General features: G+C 34.9%; 1 long non-coding RNA gene across 5 annotated transcripts; it reads right to left on the reverse strand.

Annotated features, from left to right (window-relative positions):
* Positions 1-233: 233 nt before the first annotated feature.
* LOC141456912 (uncharacterized) lies at positions 234-22,469 on the reverse strand. Of its 5 annotated transcripts, XR_012460116.1 has the most exons (7): positions 22,153-22,465; positions 19,329-20,296; positions 18,711-18,816; positions 14,888-14,992; positions 3,514-3,650; positions 3,004-3,104; positions 234-425 (listed from the first exon to the last, which is right to left on the reverse strand). It is a non-coding gene; the product is annotated as an uncharacterized lncRNA (long non-coding RNA). The 5 variants fall into 5 exon arrangements; XR_012460114.1 differs by having other exon boundaries at positions 18,711-20,296; positions 22,153-22,469; XR_012460113.1 differs by lacking the exons at positions 14,888-14,992; positions 18,711-18,816; positions 19,329-20,296; positions 22,153-22,465 and adding exons at positions 6,489-6,819; positions 10,432-10,652; positions 10,750-10,957.
* Between the last annotated feature and the right edge of the window lie 197 nt (positions 22,470-22,666).

Consider the following 22,666-nt stretch of genomic DNA (forward strand, 5'->3'; position numbering starts at 1 on the left):
CAAGAAAAATGTATTGGGAAAGGATGGGAGCAATTTATTGAAGTGCTCAAGATTTCACTTTATTCATTTTTTTTTTTTTTGGTGCTAGCTAATGGTAATTTAAAAAAAATGGAAATTGAAAATTGCAGCCCGTATAGTAGGAAAAAATTCATTTATTTTTAATTATTTATTTTTTTTAAATAAAGTAACTTAATTAGTAGGTGTATAGGGAAACAAACAGTAAGAACGAAGTATTAGTTCATTATAGTTTTTATTATAACTTTTTTAACTACAATAAATTACAATTAGTTTTAAATTATCATTTTTCGTATAGTTAAAAAAATGGTAACTAATTTATTGTTGTTTGATTATTCATAATGTTCCTGAAGACAAGACACCGAACATGGGTCAGGGTAGAAACTGATGTAGAACTGGATCCAACTTGCCTTGAAACAGAAGAGCACAATTGGCCTATTATGCACTGTTACAGGTATGATAAAGTATCTAAAGTAATATAATTGGTTAATCTTTTAACCAGTTAAACTAGCTAACTGTTTCACAGGTTAAACTGGTTGTACTTGTTACACTGTTCTGGTGTACTGAATAAAGAATCAAATCGGTTACACTGGATCACTGCTTTTACTAGTAAACTAGTTAAAACAGTAACACCAGTGTAACCAGTTATAACAGTTATGCTCGTTTAACTGGTTAAACTAACTACTTAATCGGTTTTTCGGTTGATACTGATTAATCGGTTAAACTGGTTTTACTGGTTGACTGGTTAATCACAAACTTGTTACTAGTTAATTGGTTAAACTAGTTTAATTGGTTACCATTGTCACTTCGCTTAGCCTAGCAACTTATTTTCTTCTCCTTATAATTTATTTTCTTCATTTATCCACTTATATAGGCTGGTAGGTAGATCTATAAGTAGATAGATGAATTCAGCAAGTTAATAGGTGAAGAAAATAAATGATGGGTGAAGAGAAATAATTTGATAAATGGCAAAGGTAACCAGTTGAACTAGATTAACCAGTTTAACGGAATAACTAGTTAAACTAGTTAGCCTGTTAAACCGTTAAACCGATTGAGTACTTAAGCAGTTAAACTGGTTAACAAAGTAACTAGCCGATTAACTAGTTGACTAGATTAACTAGTCTGTTACCAGTAAGAACGATTACCTAGCTAGCCAATTTAATTAATTGAACCTGTTAGCAAGGTTAACCGATAAACTGAACCAGTTTACCATTTAAACAGTATAACCTATTTAACGCAGTAAAACTGGTTTAATCGGCTAATGGGTTAACCAGTCAACCTGGTTAACTAGTAATCGGTTAAACTAGTTTAACTAGCTAACTGCCTTAACTAGTTTATCGGTTAAACTGGCTAACTGGTTAAGGTATAACTGGGTAATTAGTTCATCGGTTAAACTTGTTAACTGTTATCGGTCATTAATAGCAACTGGTTAACTGGTTAAACTAGTTCAACTGGTTACCTTTGTCATTTATTAATTTATTTTCTCCACCAATCAATTGATTCTTTTAACTATCCACTTCTTGATCATACGCCTATCCGCCTATATTAGAGATATAAGTGGATTGGTAAGAGAATAAGTGGACAAATGAAGAAAATAAGTTGTAAGGTGAAACGAAATGACAAAGGTAACCAGTTGAACTAGTTTAACAAGTTTAGCCAATTAACCAGTTGGCTAGTTTGACCGATGAACAGTTAACAAGTTTAACCGATTAACTTTCTACCCAGTTATACCCTTAACCAGTTAGGCAGTTTAACCGATCAACTAGTTGAACCAGTAAGCTAGTTAAACTAGTTTTATCAATTTACTAGTAAATCAGGTCGACTAGTTAAACCCATTAGCCGATTAAACCAATTAACTAGTTAATCGGTTAAACTGGTTAAATAGTTTATCGGTTAACCTGGCTAACTGGTTCCAATAGTTAAATTGGTTAACTAGGTAATTTGTTTTAATGGCTGGCTAGTTTAACTAGTCAATTAGTTAATCGGCAAAACTGGCACGCTGCTTTGTTAACCAGTTTATAACTGGATAGGTTAGGTTAGGCTAGGGTAGGTTAAATTAGATTAGGTTAGGGTAGGTTAGGTTAAGTTAGGCCTAGGTTAATTAAGCTGGAGTAGGTTAGTTTAAGTTATGTTAGGCTAGGATAACGTAACCTAACCCCCTTTTTATTAAGCTAGATTAACTTAACCAAACCTAACCCCCCTTTTAATTAGGTTAAGTTAGGTTAGGTTAACCTAGCCACACCGATTTACTATTTAACCAGTTAAACCAGATTCCAGTTTAACCGGTTAACTATTAATCAGCTAAACCGATTACGCAGTTCAACCAGTCAGCCAGTTGAACCGATTAACTAGTTAACCAGTTTAACCAGTCAGCCAGTTTAACCGGTTAACTAGTTAATCAGCTCAACCAGTTACCCAGTTTACCAGGTAAATCAGCCATCCAGTTTAACCGGTTAAGAGATTCATCTCGGTTAACTAGTTAATTCGTTAACCTGACACCTGGTTTAACTAGTTAAATTGGGTAACCAGTTAATCGGTTTTATTGGCTGACTAGTATAAGTCAAAGTAACTTATTACCTAGCTATCCAGTTAGCCTGTCAACCAGATGAACCATTAAACCGATTAGCTGGCTATCTATCCAGTTCAACGGATAAACTATTTTACTAGTTAAACCAGTTAGCCAGTTTAACCCAATAAACTAGTTAGCCGCTAAGCCGAATAACGAATTAACCAGTTATCCAGTTTAACCGATTTATCAGTTATATCAGTTAGCCAGTCTATCCGATTAACTAGTTGACCACTAAACCTGTTAAACAGATACACCGATTAAATTTAACCGATTAACCAGTTATGTAGTTTAACAGATTAACTAGCTAACAAGTTTAATTGATTAACTAGGTAACCAGGTAGTAGCACGTTTAACCAGTTAGCCACGTAGCCAGTTTAGCTGATTACATGCAACATGCAAAATAATTTTAAAGAACTTACGTGAAAGGTGGAAGTAAATATTTAGTGCAACGTCCTGAGAAGGATCCTTTCTTGTTCACTGGCTATACAGTTCTCAAATGTAATGGCATTCCTCTTGCTACCTAAACCAAACATTTTTTTTTATTTTTATATAAACTATTTTAATAAATTGTATGTGTATAATAAAATGTACTGCTTTTTACTTTATTTAATATTTGTAATAATATCTATTTCTTTTTCAGTCTCTGTTTCTTCTTGTTTTCGTTTTTTATTTTATTTTATTGTTATTATTTTATTTATTTATTTATTTTGGAAAACGAAACATTTCCTAATAAGTGATGCATTTTCAATTGATCTGATCTTACTAAGATACATGGAAAATTTAAATAAAATGAAAAAATAAAGAAAACAAATATAAAGAGACTGATCATGCATGATTTTTATCTCATTGTGCAAATTTGAAAAAGAGATTGCAAACGTTTAAGAAATTTTTTTAAAAAAAACTTATTTTAAAAATAAAATTTCACTAACCTTTGTACAATTATCTTCAGGTAATACCAGCAACAGCAGTAGTGTCTATTCACATCCAGAAATCAATGCTGTGCAAAGTGTTGCAATGAAAGAGATAGTTGTTATCAACACGAGCACCTCTATCTAAAACCAGCAGCCTGAAATAATGTCACATTTACTTATGTAATTCAAATTACTAATGATTATTCTTAAATTTTGTTAACTTCTTAAACTGTAGAATGTATTATAATTATTTAATCTAAAATAAAAATATTTATTTCCAAAGAACTTAATTAAGTCTATTTACTTCTCCTTTCCCTTAATTTACAGTAACCTAACCTATAGTACCCCAAGGTATCCCAACATTGGGTATGTTTTTATATCAGCTGATTCTCAATTATCGATGTTAAATAAATAAATGCATAAACCATATTAAATCTAAAATAATTGAATCTTTATAATTTAATAATTGAATCAGCTAAATTAAAAACATTCAAGCATATTGGACATAGATAAAGAATTACGTATACAGGGTGAACCAGTAAGTATTGTCCATAGGCTTACTGTGTGTAGTACATCTAAAGTGGAGTTCAATGACGTATTGGCCAACTTCATATTTTCCACTGTTCTTGAGTGACGTAACTTTAATTTTTTTCTAAAATCATTATTTTTTGGCTTCCTTATTTTAGACAATCTACTTTAAAAATTGATTACTGGTCCATCTAAAAGAGTTTTCAATGAATTAAACAACTTGATAAACTAACACTGTTGAGCGCTCGAAAACACGTTTTCTTGCAAAACAAATGTAATTTCTCATACGAAGATAAAAGGAAGTATAAATACCTTTTGAAAGCCCATTAAACAAGGAAACATTTAAAAAAAGTGCCTGCACCTAGGTCTGATAATGATCACGTAAGGGCCTAATGAGTTTTCTTAAAAATTTCGATTACTTTTATTTTTCCAGCATTCGGAGGAAGATTGAGGCTGTTTGGAGAATAACTTATGCTTCGAAATGGTATCAATTTTTAGAAAATTTATCTGTCTTTCTAACCGTGTCATCAGATTCGAATTCGGACTAAAACTTTCTGAGTAATAACATTTATATTGCAAAAAAATAATGATTTTAGAAAAAAATTAAAGTGACGTCACTCAAGAACAGTGGAAAATATGAAGTTGGCCAATACGTCATTGAACTCCACTTTAGATGTACTACACACAGTAGGCCTATGGACAATACTTACTGGTTCACCCTGTATATATTAACAGGATGCAGAGTGACACTACATAGCACCCAATAATAAAATCTAGTTAGGATATCCTGACGTGTTATACATTTATTTAAGGTAGAAACTATTAAAAAAATTGATATCGTTAGCGTAGGTTCAGAGAATATAGAAACAACACCGCTAATGAACAAAAAGTAAGAAATGTTCCAAGGTGTCAAACCACAGGAACGCCTAAAACTACTTCATTACTGCAATAACTATATAAGTATTTACTTTTAAAATCGTTGTATTCATTAGGCAATCGAAAATTCAGTTTAAAAGGTTTCTATTACATCAATAATGTCTAGGCTCATGAACTATAAGTTGACTTAATGAAATGCATTAGAGATGTCGATAGGATAAACAACATCAACACGACAGTCGATGCTTAATCGTAATCAAGCAATAAAGTAAGTAATTTTCAAACAACACGATAATAATAGTTGATCGACCTGGAATGGAACCTCACTGTTTAGAAAACACTCTGAAGTTTTAAATAAAGTACGGAATTCTAATTTCTAACTGGGTCTATGCTTCCTAAAATTTTGGTACACAAATAACTTGATAAACTTTCCACTAATCAGGAAAAAAATACATAATTTAAAGATTGATGAATCCCTTATTACTACTTAACTATTCTAATTCCGTAATTCTAAAAGACCTATTCCGTTATTCGCAAAGACTGTTTAAATTAGATGACAATTAAAAAAAAAAATCTTAACAGAACATAATTAACAAGTGCGAAAAATTCGGAAGTGTGACTAGTAGGACACGCAGTGCACATCCACCAAAACTTAATTCCGTTCATAAACGGGAAATTCTGAAGACTGTTCGAGAAGAACCCAAGACAAGTGTTCAAAAAATCTCAAAAAAATATTAAGATACAATTTAGGTGAAAGTTTAAAAAAAATAGGGTTGGATGGAACGTTTGTCTTCCAACAAGAAAACGACCCGAAACACCGTACTAAAAACATAAGAACGGCTTTTACGTAATACAACCTGGCGCCTCAATACCTTTCTACAATTCGCCAGACCTTAACCCAATCGAACATTTGTCGGATGAAATCAGTCGCCAAATAAATAAAAGAGAAATAAGAAACCGTGTACAATTAAAAAACGCTATTTTAGAAGAATGGGTTAAAATTCCAACGTTGACGTCTGCAAAATTAGTAGGATCGATGAAAACTCGTTTGTTGGAAGTGATTAGAAACAAAGAAGGTCCTACAAGTTTTTAAAATTTATAATACATGTACAATGTGAAGGAATATGTAATTTATTATGTTCACGGTGTTCACAGACTTTTTTTTTCATTTGTGTGTGGTGTTGTTTTGTTTAACGTTTCATTATGATATTCCTGTTGACAAGAAAAAGATTTTATATAAAATAAAAAGCCCTGGTTTCTCTCTAGCGAATAGTATAATTTCATTTGAGCGAGAAAAAAAAGAAGTTTCTACCAAGATAAAATTAATAAAATTTACAGACTACTTTGACCCAGTGTAAACCAAGAATACTAATTTTGAAATCATAGTCGATTAAAAAAAAAAGATCAAAGAATTCATCAAAGAGGTTTAGAAATCAATTTAAATACTTGTAGTGTTCAATAAATTAATGAATTACCCACACTAAACAAAGCAAGACGAAGCAATAATATTTATATAGTATTTAAGTCACATGCTGTTTTCATGCAAGAATAATAAAAAAAGGATTAAATAATTGATAATAAAGTGTTACCTTGTTTAAAGAATATCCAAGTTCATCAGCATCTCAATAGACCACCAGTCCAATAGCACTTGTCACTTTTTAAAATAATTCACAATACTATTTACACTAAAACTGTACATCACGCACTAAGTATAACTTAAATTCAATTTATAAAATCGAACTTCACTTTGCCACGCACTAATATTCACTTAAAAAATCACGTTAATAAAGAGACACCACGAACGTGTTAAAGATGGCCGACGGTAACTGGCCAGGCTGATCAGCTGGTAAGTGAAGGTTATCTAAGCAGCTGATTCCAGCTGTTTTTTTTTTATTTATTTATTTTCATACATATGGTAATCTACCACAATAAAATGTAATTAATAAATTAAAATTTTATTATTCTTACATACAAAAGTTAGGTCTTCTAAAAAAGATCGTATGATTTGAATAATGTAATTAACAGCATATAAGTCTACCTAATTTTGTATAGCAGTCCAATATGCCAAAATTGTCAAAAATATCAGCTAAATCAAGAAATAAAGCTGCTGTGTACTTACTGTTATCTACCTTATGCACGATTTATTCAGTTATTTGTTCAAGTTATTGATAAATACTTTGACCTGAACCCAAATTAGTGAGATGGCATTTTCTGAGTCAGTCAAGTTATGTAATAGATGTTAGCAGAAAAATTAGTTGAACCGTAATCACCTAAATTAATAAATAAGTAGATTTTTTTTTTTTTTTTTAAATGACGGGGCGGGACCCTATCCCCACGGCACCGCAGCCACTAGAGGCTTATTGTGCCTTTCCCTTAAGTTTAATAGGTGAAACCTCCCCTTCTAAAAAGGTCAAGAGCTTTCCCTACACTAGTTCCTTCTACGCTATTATCTCCTTTGGCCTCAAAGTTCCAAAGATGTCGTAGTGCACTCTCTCAATTGCAACGCAACCGAACAACAGGTGAGAGGCCGTTTCCTCCTCCTCCTGGCTCAATCTGCACAATGGTTCCGAGCTAATAAGCCCTATCTTGTGCAGGTGCTTTCTGAACCTTCCGTGCCCTGTGAATAGGCCTGTAATCAGAGTAATCTGATTCCTGCCCAAACCTAGAGTCACTTTAGTTCTTTGTTTGCACAACAAGGGCATGATTCTCTGCTGTGTTTGACCCCAGGAAGCATCACCCAGTACCTTTCATGTTCTCTACAGATCCAATCTCTGAGAACCTCACGAACTGCAACCCTAGTGATCCCCAGGACTGGTTCCGGACCAGTGAAAGGAGTACTAGCTCCCTTCCTGGCCAACTGATCAGCTATTTCATTCCCCTTAATCCCCACATGGCCCGGCACCCATTCCAATCGGACTTTGTTGTGCCGAGCCAGTTGATCTAGGGCCTTTTTACATTCCCAGACCAGGGAAGAGGTAATTCTGAAGGAAGAGAGGACCTTCAGTGCCGCTTGACTGTCCGAAAAAATGCAAATCTCCCTATTTCTAAGATCCATTCGCAGATTTTCCCAAACGCAAGCTGTGATGGCAAAAACCCCGGCCTGAAAGACTGTGGCGTATCTCCCAAGAGGACTCTCAATGAGTACCTTAGGTTTAGCCCCATACACTCCAGCTCCGGTCCCGCAGGCCATCTTGGAGCCATCCGTAAACCACATGACTCCCTTCTGGCACTGTTCTGTCTAGTTTACCTCCATTCATTCCTCGATCTGAGGATCACCTGAAACGGAGTTTCGAAACTGTATCTAGGACAGACACTGTCCCCAACCATGTCTAAGACCGGCAAAGGGTCGAATTTGTCTGTGATATTCAGATGCCCAATAGAGGAGCTAATGTGCCTCCATTGTCCATTTCTCACTAGTCTGTGCGCGCCAGCCCTTGCCTCCGCTTGAATAACAAATTGAGGCGGAGGCAACCCCAGCAGTACCTCCAGCGCAGCAGTAGGAGCACTACTCTTTAGTAGTGTAGGGGCCTTTGCCCCTGTGATCAACATGCAGGCCATCCTTCGTACTCTAGGAAGAGCTTTTATGGCCGTCTGTTGTTTAGTCTTTCTCCACCACACCACTGCTCCGTAGGTGATAATAGGTATGACCGTTCTTGTATAGAGCCAGTGGGTCATTTTTGGGCGAAGACCCCAAGTCTTCCCACAGGTCCTAGTTAAGCCACATAAGGCCTGTTTAGCCTTAAGTGTGGCTTTATCCAGATGTGCCTTCCAAGTAAGTCTAGAGTCCAAAATGACACCTAGATATTTAACTTCGCCTGACACATCCAGCGTTTTATCGAAAAATTCAAGATTTCTGTAGCTCTCTTTGTCCCTTCTCTTAGTAAAGGGAACCAGAGTAGTTTTAGAAGGGTTCACAGAGAGATCCACTCTTCTGCACCATCTTTCTATAATTTTGAGTGCTTCCGGCAGAAGTTCAGCCACGATAATCTCGTGCCTCCCCCTGACTACTACAGAAATGTCATCTGCATAGCCAAGGACCGTGAACCCACGGAGATCTAGCATCCCAATTAAATCGTCAACAACCATGCACCACAGGAGCGGAGATAAAACCCCTCCCTGCGGACATCCCCTGACGGTTGCTATCATCAGTGATTCTCCAAAAATAGTCGCTGTAATTTTCCTTGACGTTAGCATGCTACCAATCCACTTTGTAATTGTGGAATCTATACCATGCCTTTCCATCGCCAAGGAAATTGCATTGAAGGAAGTGTTGCTGAACGCTCCCTCAATGTCCAGAAACACACCCAGTGCTGTCTCCTTGCAAAGCACAGAGGCCTCCAGCTCCTTTACTAAGCAATGGTGGGCTGTCTCGCAAGATTTGCCTGTCTGATAGGCGTGCTGATTGGCATGCAGGGGTCGTAGCTTTAAGGCTACCTCCCTTATATGCAGGTCAATCAGTTTTTCTAGCACCTTCAACAAGAACGATGATAGACTAATTGGTCTAAAATCCTTAGCCTGGGTATGAGTACTCTTCCCAGGTTTGGGGATAAAGATAACTTTTACAGGCCTCCATGTTCGAGGGACATAACCGAGGGCCAGACTTGCCCTCATTAGCATGCATAAAATAAGAGTAATAATATCTTTTCCCTGCTACAAAAGAACAGGGAAAATACCATCAGGTCTAGGGGATTTAAAGGGCTCAGTGCCCACACAACCTTGTTGTAGGTGATGCAGACTTTAGCAACGGTCCAGTTCTCCCTAGTGCTCCGACTCTCGTCGGGCACTATGGTTTCCCCATTCTGTTGCTTCCTCGATTCAGGAAAGTGAATCCTCATGAGACATTCCAAGGTGTCTCTCCCCGATTTCGTTAAGTCCCCTTCCTCATCCCTGATGGTTCCCAGAGAACACCCTGGGTTCTTGGAAATGATACGATGGAGTCTAGCTCCCTCCGAGGTCATCTTTACCTCTTCACAAAGCTTCCTCCATGAATCTCTTTTAGCCTTACGAATGGCTAAATTGTAAGAAGTAAGGGCCTTACGGTACTCCTCCCATGTGCTCCTTCTTTTAGCTGCATTAAACAGTTTTCAGATCTCCATCAGCTGGTTATTCCACCAGCTACCTTCCTTTTCGTGTGCATAATCGTCTCCGCACAATTAGCCCGGAAAGCCTCTATGATGACGCTCTGAAGGCTCTCCGCAGCGTCATCAATGTCCGTCCGGGTCCTAAGATTATTCCTCACTATATTAATGTTTTGACTGAGATCCCGTCTATAAGAATCCCAGTACGTCCTTCTAGGGTTTCTATAAGTAACTACCTCCTAACAGTCAAACCCAACGTCGAACCTAATATACATGTGATCCGAGAGCAAGGGAACCCTTGATATGTGCCAATTCCTAACCAGGGTCGATACAAAATTAGTCCCCAAAGTTAAGTCAATAACCTCCCTACGTACAGAATTACAGAAGGTGGGTTCTTCTCTTTCATTAATGACAAACAAATTATTAGCAAGAATGAAGTCAAGAAGTTGCTTACATCTTTGATTGGTCCCTGAACTGCCCCACACCACATTGTGGGAGTTAGCATCACACCCAATCAGTAGTTGCAGACCTCTCTCCCTACACTGGATGGTCAGATGTTGCATCTCCTCCGAGGGAGGGAGGGCTGTTGAATCGTATGGAAGATAGGTCGAGGCCACAACAATTTCCTTGACCCCTTCTTCCGTACGTAGTTTCACCTTCACTGCAGTCTGGTCTCTGAAACAAAATTCCATCAGCAGTAAAGACGTAATATCTTCCCTAACGTAAATACATATCCTGGGATTATCCAGGCTCCGATCATTAAAAATCTTACCTTTAGCCTCACCAAGTCCTGCCACCCCGTACTAGCCAGGGTTCCTGAATGAGGACTATGGCGATGTCTTCTTCGCAGATGAAGTGTGTTAGAGCTGCGGATGCCCCTACTATGGTTGAGGTTCACCTGCAGCAGCCTCCAAGAGTTTGGGGGGATCATTATCCGCAGCTCCTCCAATAGGCTTCGAAACTACCCTGAGTTTGACTACATCAAGGCCCAAAAATAACTTAAAATTGGACCGTTTCAGTCTACCCAGGGACTGTTCCGAGAGGTCGAACACCAGGGTTTGCCCCTTGGGCTCGACCTTCCTATTGATTAATCTCCAATCCGCCGTCTCAAGTCCCTCGTTTTGAACGTTGAGACTTTCCAGAACAGCGGGTGGAGAGGCGTCTTTGTGGGCACCCGAAACCCACATCGCCACCTTAGCTACCCTTGTCACACTCCTGGCCAAACCCACCCTCAGCCTAGCTCCCTCTCCCACCTGGAGCTCTGGGATTGTCCTCTCCAACCAGAGTCGTGACCTCTCATTGTCACAATTGACTATGAGGGCACCTCTGGAGAGAAAGCAGCCCCTAAACTGAGGTCTTATCCCGCCAGGATTTTTGCAGATTTGCTCAGCCAGCTTCTGCTTTAACAGGTCTGCCTGCTCCTTACCAAGAAGGTCGTTCGGATACGAATCAAGAACGACGGCCATCCTGGCAGCAGAGAGTGCATCCCTAAAGGAGCCTGTTAGCTCCTTATCTGGGTACCTCACCCTCTTGCTCCCCCGCGCCGCCGTCTTCTCAGACCCGGTACTGGGAGTGCTAATCTCCGATCTGGGGGTCTGGGGAGCTTTGGGAGAGGGAGTTTTAACAACACCCACCTCCCTCCTCTCACCTGCCCCGGCCGAGGGGACCAGAGGAGCCACACTCTGCACTTCCGTCTGTTGGACAATGTTGGAGGAGAGCAGCGCTTTCCTCCTTTCCCTCCAGACGTTTTTTGGAAACCATTCCCTTCCATCCTCAGAGGCCTTAAGCTTGGCAAGCTTCTTCCTCTGGGACCTGCTCTGTTTCCTTTTAGAAATTTGAAGGTCTTTAATTTTGCACGAGACCTCAGCGAGAGCCTTCGTTTCTAGTGGGTCAGCGTTACCGCTCCCACCAGGAACACTCTCCTGAGGACCCGTCGCATGGGTCTTAGGGTCTGGCATACTACCACCCCTAAGTACAGAACCAGATGGTGTACCTTCCTCAGAAACCTGAGGAACTCCGCCATCTGGAGGTTTTGTATTTTTATTTAAAAGGGCTTCCATTATGTTCCCACAAGAAATGGGGGATTAACGGTCACCTGTGACAGACCCCCACTGTCACAAGAAGGCTACAATTCAATGGGGTTTCGCCCGGTGCCCCAAGGTGATCGTTACCGCACATATGTTTTACTACCCTGTACGCATTCAGCCTCGACACGAGTCCCCATCTCAGCTTGGGTAGGGATACAGAGGGAAAGGAAGGGGAAAGACGGAGTAAAAGGAAGGGTAGAATTTAGGATTAGGGATTTGGGTGGGGGTACACCACCACTAAGCCCTAAGTGTACTGTGTACACATGTTATTATGTAGTGGTTTTGCAACGTGTTCATGTTGTTAGGCTGGGACACCCGCAGGGACGCCAGGATCCCTGAAAAAGTGGCTAATCCACTTCTCCCTACGGGAGGAAGGATGAGACCGTGACAGGAAGGGGAAAGACAAGAAAGGAAGGAAGGAAAGGGACCAAAGGAAGCCGATGGGGGAGGCACACCGACCCGTCAGAGCCCCGTTGGCCGTAGCATCAAAAGCTACGTTTCCAGTCCACACTAACGAGGAAGTGAAGGTTGACTTGTCGTTGAACTTCCGGAATCGCATACGCTTTCAACCGGAGCCATAACGACCTTGTGGACCAATAAATAAGTACATCCGATCTAATATTGCTGCAGATGTCCAGATTATATTTTGACTTGAAAAGATGAAGGTCTACGCTTGGCATTAACAAAAGAAACTACTATTCTCTTTCTTAATGAACTAGTAAGATTTCATAGAGTTCTACTCTTAGACGCTTTCAGCGAACTTAAGAAAATACGACAGTAAGTTCCTGACATTTTTGAAAATGTTCCAAGTTTCTGACGCTAATTACAAAACCATGAACATACCTCAAACTGGATCTGTATAAATGATACGCAAAGAAAAAGTACAGCGCCAGTAAAATAATATTAGATTATTTAGCCAATAGCTCGATGTTGGCTATTTGAAAACAATATAACAACTTCGGATAAATAATAAAATTCAAATCTTTTTAAGAACTTAGGCCTTGGGCACACAGAAAGCGGTCTTTCGCGGCGGTCTGCATTATGGGGACGTCACACAAGACGCGATTCTTTTGTTAGAGCACTCCAGTTTGGTAGCTTTCTTCTTGAGAAGAAGCAGTGCGTTTTTTTTTTATTTGTTTTAATTTTTATATACTGAGTATGAGCTCGGGCGAAGAACAACTCCTTCTGCAACAGCTTTTCAAAGCGTAAAGATGAAAAGACGAAGTTGGGTGCATGAAATTAATAAGAAGAGAGAACAATTAGGGGAATACCACCGCTTGTGTATCGAACTGGAGTCACTTGAAGATAGGTTCTTCTAGTATTTTCGTATGTCGCGAAAATGAAATAAAAAATGAGTAATAGAGTTTCTTAACATTGGAGTCTTTATTTCGTCTTACCAGGTGGCAGGACGGTCACGGTGAAATCTGTAATTTTGTACTACCAGATCGCTTGTCGTCGCGGCAAAGACTAGCCCGCGTTCTGTTTGACAGAGATGATGCAACATTGTGTAATATAACTAGACCGCCTGACCGCCTCGGTCTGATATCGAGTTTTGGGAGTTACAGCTTTGGCATCACTTCCATATTCTCTTTAGTACATAATTTTACGATTCATGAAAGTTCATTTAAAACAGACGTTGAATATTCACTATCAAATCGTTTATAGTAATTTAAAATGAACACCTTTTTCAATGAAAGAAAAGAGAACATACTCGAAATCATACAAAATTACAGTTGACAAAAACACAGAATTAATTCCTGAAATTTAGAAATAAGAAACACTAGTACTAGATACTCTACCTTTATGATATTTCAAGTAGAGAAATAGTGTTTCAACTTACTTGTGCAGGTTTACTGACTCTTATCTCCAAACGTACGAAATACCAGTTTCAGGAAATACTGCAGCTATAACACCTATCAACATCAAATTCATCTACATCTCTCCCACAGCAAAGACAAGTCACTAATAAGCGTATGTTGTATAACCTAAGAGAACCTTCCTTGTTCCACAAGCACCATAATATGGAGCTTTATAATTGGTGTCACTTAATATATTTGATCTCGAATTAAAAATGCTACAACTAATAAATGATTTAATTATTTTTGAGAGGTTTTTTTTTTTTGAAAAATAAAGTATTTCATTTTGTAGTGAATCTAGTTATTGAATAATAGAAATTTTTTTATAAAAATAGATGCTGTCAAACTTTTACCGGATGACAATATCACTTACTACTTACTATAAACTTCACTCAGCTCCACACTGAAAATTTAAGTTTTACTGTTAATTTAGCCTTACCATTACCACAGGAAGACTTAGCAATCCTTTCTAGATCAAAGCGTCTCAACCTATCTTTTAGATTGCTCCATACCAGCTGCTTTAGCAGTCTTTAATTTATTACAGAGTTTTTGGTTTGTATCAATTTTTTAAGAGAAATATTTCAATACATGCTGAAGATCATAATAATATAAAGAAAGTACGTTGTTTATAGGTAATCGTAAATGCTGTTTAAGACAAAATACGAAACATTAGATTCAGTACATTTGATGTTAGATTGACAGATTTTCGCCAAAAGGAGCCACTAAACTAAATAACAAAACTTGAATTTTCATTACTGATTTTCAACACACACGAAACTTGACGATTGGTAAAAACATTTATCGAACACAAATATATCCGTTGAAAACTGCATAACATTCTGCTTGATCGTAATACCTTGTAATTATTAAGGGTAAGAAAAAGGAACGGAATTTTAATGAGTGCTTGGTGGATATTAAAGTAAAAGTAAAAAATTAAAGGACCAAGTGACAAAGATAAGATAAATACCTTATGAAGCCGATACAAAAGGAAAGATCTTGTTCACACACTTGCTCCAGCAAGTACTTCTCATTCTACTCCTGCATGTAGGCACTACTGCCCTCTTCATTCTTGCTACAAAATAGTCAAAAACCATTACCAGCGAAATACAGAGCTAGTAACTTCTTATCAGTCCTACCTACGAAGCCATTAAATTTTTCATCTGAATTGCCGAAATCACCATCAAGTACTAAAGTTATATTTAACAACTTTTTTTTTCAAGTTCTAAACTTTATGATATATCCACTTTGTTATCTTGTTATTTTTTCTCCCACTGGCTATATTATAGGAAACACAACAATAACAAAAATATGAAACGATTCTCCCAAATAACATAAACAATTGTGTGTAATATGTACATATGTAGGTTACTTAATATCATTAAATAAGGTTCCTTTTTATTAAATCTATATCTGTTGATTTAATGACTCCTCAGTTATATGTTAATGTAATATAAGTAGTCAATTTCATGTTCAGGTCTAACTCGTTCTGTATGCGAATTAACCTGATAGTACTCATCTTCCTCGTCTTAGAATCTGGACTTGTGGTTTTCGTTACTTCACTTCTAAATAGAACTAACACTTCTTGAACGTTACTTTTTATAGGTCTTCGTAAAGGCTTAAGAATTTATTAGTCTTAAGAAAATAAGGTTACGTCCGCGTTGCGTAATAATATTTGTAACTTTGTCCGTAGTAGGACGTATTTTTATTATACCCCTTTTCGGGTTCAGTCTTTCAACCTTCTCAGCGGTAGAATAACCGGTTTAGGGAAATGATTACTACTTCATTGCTCTCCCGGGCCACACTGCAATTACTAACTAAATAGACTGAGTAAGGGAGGATACGTGGGGTTATCCAAAATATTAACGAATTGTCAAACATCTGTAAAAATTATGAATTAAAATAATTGAAATCTAGAACATGTTAAAGGGATTTTTTTTTTTTTAAATTCTTCGCGAGTAATATTTTAGAACTGAGAAGTTGGAAATGTATTTTATACGAGGAAGGCGCGAGAATTTAAGTTAAAACACAGACATTGTTGCATTTTCTCTGCGAAATAATTATGGTTATGTAAAATATGAATGAATAAGCGATTCTAAAAGTTGCTCTAAAATTCTAAAAATTAATCATTTAAAAAATGCGTAAATTAGTAAAATATTTAAAAGAAAACTTTTAATCAGCATAGAACTAGCAATATGCTAGGTATATTCAAGCTTTGTGAATGGCTTTCTGTTTGCACATTTCTAATACTTATGTACATTTCTATCCGTAGCAGAAACACTTCATGAAATTGGTTCAGAAAGTATATAATGAAATAATTGAGAATGAACGATTCTGCAATCAATGCATTATAGGACATACAAGTGGCCCAGATGGATTTCTCCAAAGGAGCTTTCTTAGTATTATTCTACATTTTATTTATTCGGTTGATCTAGAAATTTTTGAGATAAGTATTCTGTAATATGTCAGCGATGTTCTCCTTCATACTTTTAATAACTAAGGCAGAGGAGTATTGTTCATTCACACCGAGTAGCCTACATTCCAAATTAACATTGCAAAATTAATAGAAAATTGAGAAAATCTCCTCTAGTTTTGTGCAAAAATTGAGATTTTGGCTTCGGTGAATAAATAACTAAGCCACAGGTAGATTGTTCACACAGGGTAGCCCGCATTTGTAGTTATGATTGCAAAATGATTGGAAAAATAAAAAATTCTTGAATAATTTAAATGCAAATATTAAGATTTCTGCTTTATACATTTCATTACTCGTCTAGTTTGACTGGAAAGTTTGAGATTTCTGCTTAAGTTTATGAATAAATAGCCAAATGTGGAAAATACACTCAGGGTTGCCTTTAATTAGAAGTTAAATTCCAGAATGAATGGAAAAATTACATTGACTTTATTATTAACTATCAAATACGAAACAGGAGTGTCCGAGTGAAATTAGAGGACGATTTCTACATATTCCGATGGTACTAATAGAAAAAAAAAAAAATTATAATAATAAAATAATTGATTATGTATTCATAAAAATTAAAAAAATGAGACTGCAATGAAACTAAAGCATTGATATGAAAGTTTAAATCATTTTTTAAAGAACCAAACTCTTTCTTTCAAAGAAAATAAAATATATTTTCAAAAAACATACTTATTTATCAAAAATATTACTCTGATTGAACAATACAACAACAAACATGCTACTAATATTCTAATTTTTTTTTTATACACAATAGAAATAGTTGCGTGATTGGAAAATATAACAGAATTTCAATCAAATTAAAATCTTCTTTCAAAAAACTGAAACTTTTTTTTAGCTAAAAAAGATCAAAATTTAAATGAAAAAAGTTTTAGTTTATGTAGTATTATTCAGAAGGTAGTATATAATAGATAAAAATATTTGAAGAACTGTTCCAAGGTTAGAGAATCTAGTTTAGTTTATTATCAAAATAGAATGGATGTGAATTACCTAATAAATAAGGTCGTATTTGCTAGAAATATAGAAGGATCCTTCAAAATAATGAAATGGGTTATAATAGCGAATTTAATCATATTAACAAAGTAATGAACAGTTTAAATAAGGAAACTATTCTGTCACTTATGTAGTGTTTCTGAGTGGGATGGTATATTCCAGAATATTCGAATATGTTTAGAGACAAGGATCAAAAACAAGTTCGTTGACGATGTAATTAATAGTGAATATTATAGTCATTATGGAGTACTTGAATTCAATTTGGATGATGATCATTACCTGACCAGTAATATGTCCTTACACCATCTAAGATGGATTATTAAAGTAAGAAGTGGTACATTAAAATTAAGCAACTGTCAATTTAAAGATGAATTAGATGTGTGTCCAATGTGTAATATGGAGGTTGTGGCAGATTTGCTACACTTTTTGATTGAATGTCCAGCGTATGATGATCTAAGTTATAAATGCTTTAAAAGAACTTATCTCTCCACCGTAGAGATGGTCGGTTTGCTGAATGGAAAAGATTGGATGGCACTTGTTAATTATTGTAAATCTGCATATTTACGCAGAAATATGAGTATTATATAGATGTCACATTTAGTTTTGAGGTACCAGTTTAAACCTACTGAATAAAGCAAAGGAGAGGTAATTTTGATTTTATTTTTTTGTTGATTATTGATGTGTGTATTTTAGTTTATCACCATAAGTTGGTTTATTATTGTTTTTATTTTTCATTAGTACACTATACTAATTTTATCTTTTGGTTTTTATTTTTAATATACGTATAAGAGTTCATTTACCCACTCTGTAACGGTTGTAGAACGAACATAGTGACTTTATGTACATTCATTATACCAAGAAGTAATTTTAGTCAAATTTATGTAATTATAAATAAAGATTTATTATTATAATAGCGGAAGACAAGACCCTTCATCTACCTATTACAGATACTTGCCTTAATTGTTGGCAAAAAGTTCAGTTTTGAAGAAGGAAAAAGACCAATCAAATTATATAATTAAATATTTTGAATGTGCAATCTGTACAACACTGTTTATGAGTTAATTCACTTCAGTAAATCATTTGATCACTAAAAAGCCCTAAAATAATAGTGAATCATTAAAAGTGTAAGCACATGCACTGTTTTTTTTTTAAAAAAAACCTAAATCTAGGTTCACGTAACTTCGGGATAAATTGAATTTTCGCAAATCATTGCATTTACTAGGTATCTAATCTATTATCGTATACTTTATTATTTATCTTTAGATAATACGACATAATATCTTACTGAGAAACAACATGCTGTAAACTGAAAACATGTACTTACTGCTGCTGTAGGAGTTAAAATGTGTTACACTGGATAAAATGTCATCAACCCAGCCATTTGTTTCATTGAACTAGTTCAGAATTACCATTAGAATGCCGAATGAACGCTGAGAACAAAATTAAAAATTATATAAACTATTATTTATACAATTGTTTTCATTGTAACTCAAAAATACTTATAAATCAATTTTTATAAAATAAGAATTTAAAACTACTGATGCAAACCTTGCAAAATCCAAGATACATAATTCTGGAACGTTATTAAACTTAACATTATTAATTTAAACTTCATGGAGATTACTTTTTCCTTTAAATGAGAGAAATGTGAATATTCACGTGGAAGTTCATAATTCCCAAATACATAATCGCAATTAGCAATTCACTTGTACAGTAATGAAAATTATTAACATGTTACGAACTAAATCTACCTACATATGCCCGCTGAAACATTTTTATGAAAGAAAATAATGAAGACTACAATCAACTTTTTAAAATTACACGCGTACCCTTAAAATACATCTACTATGAACTGTCTCGGAAACATGTCAATTTCATAAACACTTCTAATCACATCAACTCGTAATTAAAAATAAAAGTATATACAAAAAATGTTGCTTACCTGCAAGAAGTCCTTATCGCATTAATGATGCAAATGCAAGTTTTTCAATTTCCTAGGAAGTTATCGCTTAATGAAAATAGATAATACTAACAGTTTTCTAAGCTACGTAAAGTTCTTACTGACTTAGTTAAAGCAGCATCAACTTAAAACTATCAATCATAAATAAAAATAATCAAATTATGAGATATACAGTGAATTTTAAACATGGAAATTTTTGTAGAGGAAAACTTTTTAAAAAACTGACAACATAAAATGTTTTTCAACGTGGGTGAAGAACATTTAATAAATAAATGAAATTATTGCTGTTGCTACATGATCTAGAGAATATTTGGACAAAACCGTACAACCGTTATACCCCATTGCCGTACCGGACAGTTGTTTTGTTAGGAGGTTATTCGGCGTTTAAGTGTGAAACTACATTTTCATGCTACCTAGCGGCGATCACTGAAACTAGTTACATCTTCCTAGTTTATGCTATTGCCGCTAGATAGCATTGGCATGTCCTTAATACGTCTATTTTCCCATTCCTAATTTTAAAGCAAGAACAGAATGTATAGAATTTCTAATAAGGTTGCCCAATTTCTTTAATTTAAATATTATGATTTCAATTTATGATTTATTCTATTAAAAGACTTAAATAGAGCAAATACCAAGATAATATATTTATAAATTCCACTCTTTTCACAAGCTATGGACTGGTATAATAGAACCAACCAATCTTATGAAACTATTTTAATGATTATGGACAATAATATTGGTTCAACAAGCTAGAAAAATTCTTATTAAATTTCCATAAGATGTATTGATATTACACTATCTACAAACTAAAATTTCCATAAGTAAATCAATAAAAACTATTTTTATAAGAAGTTGAAGATGTGGAGTAAAAGGTTGACAGCAAATCTAACGTTGTTCCTCAGCCATGCTAATCCATTGTATCCATCAATCATCGGTAAGAATTCAATCTTCTGCAAATTAGAAGAAAGAAGTAAAAAAGCACTGGAAAATGCAGAAATAGTCACCTAGTTTGAATAGAATTCTTCTTTTCTGTCTTTGAATGTTACTAATAAGACCAATGCTAGAACTGTGCATCTTAGGTCGATCTATTTTGGAAAAGAAGAAGTAAAAAAGAACTGGAAATGCAGAAATAGTCACCTAGTTACGTTAATAATAAGGCCAACGCTCTGCTAAATAATTCTTTGAACAATAAAATCAAAGATCCTTACATCCATAAGGGCTAACAGTGAGTTAGACCAGGGGTCGGAAACCTATTTTAAGTAGAGAGCCATTTTTCATTAAATAATTTTAATAAATCTTACCAAGAGCCTCGAGGATGATAGAGTAAAAAACTCTGTAGATCATTTGTATTCGCAAATTATTATTTTATGATACTCAATAACATTTAATTGTTTTATATATTTATTTTCACATATCGCAAAGTAAATAAACAAATAAATAATAACTTAACGAATGAAAATGCGGCAGTCTTACAATATAAATCAAGTACTTTATTTTGATATTGTATAATTCCATTCAATTTCGAACCTATCACATTTAAAATTATTTTTGAAAAAATACCTTTAATAAGTTGAATTTGCATTCGTTTCAATAAAATTAAAATATACAATATATTTTGGGCAGGCCAAAGAGCCACACAATTTGGATAAAACAGCCGCATGCGGCTCGCGAGCCGCGGGTTGCCGACCCCTGAGTTAGACCAACCTTTTATAAACTTTACATGTCTTTTCTCACTGAGGCTTTCCAATTTTCTATCAAATTATCTTTTGAAAATAACAATAATAAATACACAAGTGATGTACATGCACAGGGTTTTATAAATTCTTTCATGATGGACATTAACACATAATGAAAACCTACATAAATTTAAAAGTTACTAACACTTGAATTAAACAATATGCATGTATTAATATAATAAATTATGATACTTTATTATTGTATACAAAGAATTACCATAGAAGAAAAGTCCTTTTAATTGAAATGAGTGAAGTGAACTATGAAAGGTTATAAACAGATTGTGTTCTATTTAATAATCTTACGAGCATAATCATAGCCATAAATTTCTTGTGGTAGAAGTTTTATGTTTGTATAATTTTATTTTATCTCTCTACAGTTCTTTATACAATAATAGAATCGTTAAGCTAAAAAGTGTTTCTTTTGCTTTCCTTTCTTGCGTACAAAAACAAATCTGGTGAGATTCACTCACAAGGCTTTTCTTATATCAACATTGTAGTAAGGATTACGTCCCATTTATAACAATATAATTAAAAATAACAAGAGCGAAATGTAGTTGTACAAGTTTACACTTGCAAACCAGGATATGCCCTATATTTTACAGAAAGTTTGCGAATTTTATCTTTTATAGAATAAAAATGGTCAAATTTGGGCATTTTTTATTAAACGTTACGCTTTTTCGAGCACTTTCCTGGCGATCAACCCTTATACAATTGTCTTACCAGTTTAATATAACGCACATCAACCCCGAATAAAATAATAAAAGTACTTTCTTTAATTTCTACAAGACAGTTCTTTCAATTGATCAGAATGGATTAAATCTTTTTCTTTTAATCAAAACGAGAAAATAAATACAATAGAAAATTAATTTTAAAGTGTATGTTAAGGGACTTAATTTTTGGACTAATTACTACCTGTAATTAAATAATTACAAGAATATTTCAAATTTCTTGTTTTGTTTTAGCATTCACATCTTATCATTTAGCCAAAATACCACTTTAAATTGTATGCATAATTTAACATTTTGTATGATATCGTATTGTGTAATTAATCTACTTAAACGTGTACTTACTGAATAAATTAAACTTTCAGTTTGAAGCATTTTTTCTTCCATTTTCCTTTGTTTGCAGTTTTCATTAAGTTTCCTTGTTTGTAATGGTTGCAAATTTATACAATTTGATACAAATCTTTTGTAATATTTACTGCTGCAAACCGTAAAATGTTTGCAGGAACTTACAGCAGGAACTTACAGCAGGAACAAAAGTGAAAATAATTAAAGTTACCGTAATAAAATTGATACAATAATACTGCACAACAGAAGTTACTGATTTACGATTTAGTCAACCTGGAGATCTAAAGAAAGTGAAGCGAAGATTGAATTTTGTACAGCTGAAGTGAATGCTATGCCATCTAGTAGTGCTTGCTACATCTACATACAAGGATTGTAATTTCAAATATTGCCGCTAGATAGCATTGAAATGTACTTTTTCACGTTTATTGAACAATTCGTCAATCCCAATAATTTATAATTTAATTAAGCAATATACAATTTTAATAAACTCCAATGAAAATGTTTTTTTTTTTAA

Source organism: Rhodnius prolixus, unplaced genomic scaffold, assembly GCF_049639745.1.
Source record: "Rhodnius prolixus isolate KJV_2025 unplaced genomic scaffold, Rpr scaffold_10, whole genome shotgun sequence".
Taxonomy (NCBI): domain Eukaryota; kingdom Metazoa; phylum Arthropoda; class Insecta; order Hemiptera; family Reduviidae; genus Rhodnius; species Rhodnius prolixus.